This window comes from Bidens hawaiensis, unplaced genomic scaffold (genome assembly GCF_021521415.1).
Source record: "Bidens hawaiensis isolate Kalapana, Puna unplaced genomic scaffold, B.hawaiensis_p1.1 tig00007902_1, whole genome shotgun sequence".
Taxonomy (NCBI): Eukaryota; Viridiplantae; Streptophyta; class Magnoliopsida; order Asterales; family Asteraceae; genus Bidens; species Bidens hawaiensis.
In genome coordinates, this window is record NW_027491550.1 from 733,190 (window position 1) to 739,245 (window position 6,056).

At 36.0% G+C, this 6,056-nt stretch overlaps 1 pseudogene; it reads left to right on the forward strand.

Moving 5' to 3' along the window:
• The first annotated feature begins 4,439 nt into the window (after nucleotides 1–4,439).
• Nucleotides 4,440–5,452, forward strand: LOC143636401 (putative germin-like protein 2-1; annotated as a pseudogene).
• The last annotated feature ends 604 nt before the right edge of the window (nucleotides 5,453–6,056 follow it).

Sequence of the window (6,056 nt, forward strand, 5' to 3'; positions counted from 1 at the left end):
GATTAGATACGAGATAACTCACATGATAAACGATGCGGTGATAGATAAAGCAAGAACCAACTTTAAACAAGCACAAGTTAACCTATAAATAAGATTATTGTTTTAATGATTTGTTTTAAGTCTTGATTATAAGTTAGCATAATTAATAAGTAAATTATAATATATATTACCGGAAAAGCAGGAAGAACAAGGAGGAAGACGGAGGCAGAGAGGAAGACGGCAGAGAGAGCAAGGAGCAAGAGAACAGGAGAGATTAAGTGTTTTGTGTGTGATGTGTTATGAAATATTATTATTATTTATAGAAAAACCCTAGGAGACATAATCCCTAGAAAAGGGGAAAAGATCTCAAAAAGCAAAAGATTCCAAAAGCAAAAGATATCAAAAGATATGGCAGCTGCAGGGGGCAAGATAAAGCTGTCAGGGAACAGTAAAAAGCATGGGCGGATCAGATAAAGGTACTGGTCAAGCATGGCAAAAGCAGATCTCAAAAGATAATGTCAGTCACTTTTTCTACCAACCAATGGGGGTTGGTACGCATGCTGCGCCGAAAGTAACTATTCAGACATTAGATAGGTTAGGTCAACAGCACAACAGATAAGACAACACAAAAGCAAACGGCTAGATTAAACAGAAGAAAACTCAAAGGTTTAGCGCGAGAAGGCTGAGTGCGCGAGCGCGAAGGCTGGCACAAAAATCCTTAGCGCACTGCGGGAAGAATCACAAATCCTTAGCGTGCTGCGTGAAGAACAAGAATTCTAAGCGCATCGCGGGAGGAACATACATTCTTAGCGCATTGCGGGAAGAACATGCATTCTTAGCGCGCTGCGAGAAGAGTTCTCTTCACGCATCGTAGGAACAAGATGTCTTCACGCAGGCTTCCATGTAAGGAGTCTGGCGCGTGGAGCTGCAGACATCCTTAGGCGGGAAGAACCAAAGGACAAGCAAAGAGGAGGGAAACAAGGCGTAAGGGCGGGACGGCGACAAGAGGGAAAAGAAGGCGGAAAGAGAGAAGGAAGAGGGACGGGACGGCGGAAAGAAAGAGAGAGAGAGAGGCGGGAAGGAAAATATATAGTATTATTAAAAGTAAAATATAAGTATAAATATTAAATAATAAAAGAGAGATCGGGTCAGAGAAACGGGTACCTGGGTCGGGTCGGATCGGGTCAGATGTCACAATAATATGGTATAAGGAGAAGGATTCCTATCACTTTCTTTGTACTCACAAAATATATGTCCAAAAAATATTGTTTTTTATAATAATATACGTGGCACGGTATTATCTGGCACCGTATTTTGTTAATTGGTCATCATCATTTATCTATATTAATTTATTTATTTCTTGAACGACTAAAGTATTATTAAAAAACTCATATATCTAGCAAGAAACTTGAAACGGAGGAACATACAACACCAAACTTCAAAAATTTTAAAATGTAAAATTACACTAACTCGACCAATCAAGTTTCTCTTGTCGCCCCTTATTTTTTACGCATAAGAAAAATATTCAAGCTAACCGGATTGGTAGCGGTTATATGAATGACGTTTGCAATTGTTATACTAAAAATGAAACATTCTTTGTGAAACTATAAAACAAATCAATCAAAATCAAGCACATATATGCATCCTTTAAATAAAATAAAACCGTTTATTGATTCATAAAACCATAACGGAAACGAAAAGTATAATCCAAATCAAATTCAAACATTAATAGAAGTTCATCGATAGCCTAGGCAGCTATAACATTTAGCCTAGCATCGGAATATCAAGCAAAATAATAATAGAAGAAAACACGATGAAAAATAGTATAAACGAAAGGTTAAAGGTAATAAAATCTGTAGTCCTCGATCTCGATCAAGCAGCACATCGATGATTCCTTGCCTTCAGAACCACCAAATAGTAGTCCTAAGCTCCATGAAGCTTCAAATTCGGCTCTGGTTTGTAGGGTATTTTCATGTTAAGGTTAAGGGTGTTTATAGAGTGTAACTGGCCTTAAACCTCACAAAATATGGAAATTTCTGGCTGCCCATTAGCCGGTCCGACAGGCTGGTTCTTCTGGTTCAATCCTGATTCGTTTCGACTTCTTGTTTAAGCTTATTTTCACTCGTTTTTTTGCCCTTTTCAACCACGTTCAACTTCCGGAACCTACCAAAACACAAATATGTTAGTAGTATACAAATCTTAACTAAAAATGAACAAAAACTAATAAAATAAAACATTAAATATACAAGAGAAATATATATAAGTATCAGTATATCAATGGTTATGATATTAAAGAAACTAAAGAGTGGGTAGAGGACATAATTACAAAGAGGAGTTGGAAATGAGTATAAATTTTAATAGAAACCAACCAAATCTCAATATTCTAATGACCCACCGAAAGTGCATTGTTGATTCAAACCCATATATTTTTAAAGCTCCCTCGTTAACCCGGTAACATCACCCTTCATCTTTGTCGCCAAAAATGGAGTACATATATATCATATCAAGAAAACCAAACACATTAACGTGTCTCACCCTCTCCAATCGTGGAAAAAACACCGAAATATGATATTTGAGAATGTTAGGAAAATTAACATAAAGGTAAAATTAAAATATTGTTACTACTAACCGATAAATAATACATGTATACGTGAGTGTGCATTTATCTATGTGTTTGTACATTTTAGTAACCTACGGGTATAAAACGTTTAAAAACCGGATGGGCTTATACAACATATGTAACCCTTACACAAGTGTTGACATGTGACAGCTACTCAAGATGAATTCTTTAAGGTGTCGTAGATTGTTAAACACACGAGATCTACTCTAATAATAAAAGTTTACGGTTAAAATGTTAAAATAGTATGAGTTTGTTAGCTTCATTTGGCATAAAAGAAACAAAAATTTGCAATACACGAAAGCATGATGCAACCACGTCGTATAATTGAGTTTGCCGATTAAGTTTGCTTTGAACCTTTTTACATTTTACCGAGAACATGGTTTGAACTGTTATGCATAATGTTTTCTCTGTGCAATGGCGGAGCCACATATAAGTGATCCAGTTCGGCCGAACCCGGTCAATTTTTGGTTTTATATATTACTTATAGGTACGATTTAATGAGCGAACATATTATTTTTTTGGGAATGAACGTAGTATCACAAAATCTCTAGAAACATTTCACTGTTCGCCGGTGAAAAAACTAAAAGCTTAAATTTTATAGAGAAAAACGTGTCATTTTCTTCAGCTAGCCTGTCGTCATTTTTGTGATATTTTAAGAATTCACAATTAAATTTTAGAGCACCCATAGTGAAGAAAATGGTATAAGGAGAAGGATTCCTATCACTTTCTTTGTACTCATAAACTATATGTCCAAACAAATATTGTTTTTTATAATAATATACGTGGCACCGCATTATCTAGCACCGTATTTTGTTAATTGGTCGTTATCATTTATCCATATTTATTTATTTATTTATTTGAACGGCTAAAGTATTATTAAAAAACTCCTATACCTAGCAAGAAACTTGAAACGGGGGAACATACAACAACAAACTTCAAATTTTTTAAAATGTAAAATTACACTAACTCGACCAATCGAGTTCCTCTTGTCGCCCCTTATTTTTTACCCATAAGAAAAATATTCGAGCTAACAGGATTGGTAGCGGTTATATGAATGATGTTTACATTTGTTATACTAAAAAATGAGTTTTTTTGAAAATTGCAATCGAAGATGCTATAAATCGTTTCTAAACATTAAAACGTGCAAGTAACAATTATAACATGTAATAACATTTTTATTTAACATGACTTTGTATTTTATTTGATGTTGACGATGTATTTTTATTATATAGTGATATTGCGATTTCGTTAATTATTTGGCCTAATGACCGACCATAGCCATCCAGGCCCAAAGCATTTGACGCTAGATAAAATTCGAACACCGAAAATTACCAAACCCATAGGAAAAAAATCCTGGCTCCGCCACTATCTCTGTATGACGATATTAAACTTAGGACTTCTTCAACTTTGGGATCCTTTCAATGACGTATTACAGCAACCATTGTATTGTTTAGACAAGGTAATCCAGATTAGATAAATGAGAATAAACTAATGTATATGATTGGACCAATTAAACAATATATACCGGGTAAATAATAGATCATATAACCTTCTAGAGCCTGCCTTTTATCTAATTTTGAATTGAACGGGCCTACGTTGAAAGTAAAAAGTTATCTATTTAATTTAATTTAATTTAATTTAATTTAATTGATTACCTTATCATGGTTATACTCTTTCAACATGTTTTTACCTATTTTTTTATTAGTGGCAGATCAACATGTCCTAGCTTTATGTTCCGAACTAAGTTAACTATAAATACAGGAACAAGTTACGTACTTTTGCATATATAGATTACTTGAGCTACCAAACTCCACTGAACAACAGGTTTTCCTTCTCAAAAATGACGTCGCGTTTGCTGCTTGTATCCGGTCTCTTATTGGTTGCCTGTTTGCTTGCCTTAGCTTCCGATCCCAGTCCTCTCCAAGACTTCTGTGTGGCTGATCCAAATAGCAAAGGTACGTCCCGTCCCGTAATGCTTTCCCCTAAACGCTCGAGCATTAATGATTGAACTGCCTACACGCAGCATTTATTGGTGTCTGTATGTATTAAGTTTCCTATTTCTGTTTTCACAGTACTCGTGAATGGCGTGGTTTGCAAAGATCCGAAGCGTGTGCAGGCAGATGATTTTCTGTTCAGAGGGCTCCAGATTTTTGGAAACACAACGAACGACGTTGGATCTAACGTGACCGCCGTGAATGTAGCACAGTTGCCAGGACTCAACACTCTTGGTATCTCCATGGCCCGTATTGACTTTGCTCCATGGGGCCTTAACGCTCCACACACGCATCCTCGAGCCACAGAAATATTGACCGTCATCGAAGGCAGTCTTCTAGTTGGTTTTGTCACATCCAACCCTGAAAACCGTCTAATCACAAAACGGCTTCAGAAGGGTGACGTCTTCGTGTTCCCAGAAGGTCTGATTCACTTCCAGCAAAACGTAGGAAACGGCTAAGCTCTTGCGATTGCTGCTTTGAGCAGTCAAAATCCAGGCACCATTACCATTGCAAATGCCGTCTTTGGATCTAACCCTGATATACCTGGTGATATTCTTGCGAAGGCCTTCCAAGTTGACATCAAGGTCGTTCAACAGATTCAATCCAAGTTCTGATACGTTACGTGATTAAAATAGATGTTGACTTCTATATCTTTTAAGTTATGTTGGATTTTGTCTTGTTATATATCTAAAAGTGAATGAAATATATATGTGTTGATTGTGATTTATGACGTAACTGTTAAAAGGAAGTATATGTTCCATACACGGCCCCTAATTAATTATTTTTTATTAATTATCAAACAATCAATGTTGTTACAAACAACATATTGTTTATAAAGACCCTTTTGTTGCACTATGGCGGGTTTCGGCTTGAAAGTTACTGTTTTTCATGTTATGTGTTTTTGGTTAGTTACTGTTTTTCATGTTATGTGTTTTTGGTTAGTTCGGTAATTCATCTGATAAATTACAAATACAATTACTGTAGGTCCCGTGACCTGATCAAGCAACAAAACAAACTAAGTACTAGTTGTTCTTGGATCAATCTCACAACTAGTTGGCGGAAACAACTAGTTGTACCGAGTGTCGAAAACTAGGGAAGGAAGGAAGTTCAGAGAGTTTTAATGACTTAAACAAATATTATGCAAAAGGGTTTATTCACAAGGTTACGGAGAAATAGATTAAGTGACCCTTTATATAGGTCCCCGTTTCTCTAACAATTACATTTTGTCGTTTCGAGCTTTTCTTCCATGGCTCGTGTATGACTCGTGAGAAGTGTTTTCAAGTTCGGGTTCGGCTTGTTTATTATTTTCTAAGTATTTTATACGTATTTTGAGAAAATTACCTAAATTAAGCGTAAGTCGGCTCGAGCTCGCGTGTAAAGTACTTTAAATGAGCAAAAGTTCGGCATGAGTTCAACTGTGCATTGTGAAATTAATGAACAAAAGTCCAAAGCTGGTAAGGCTT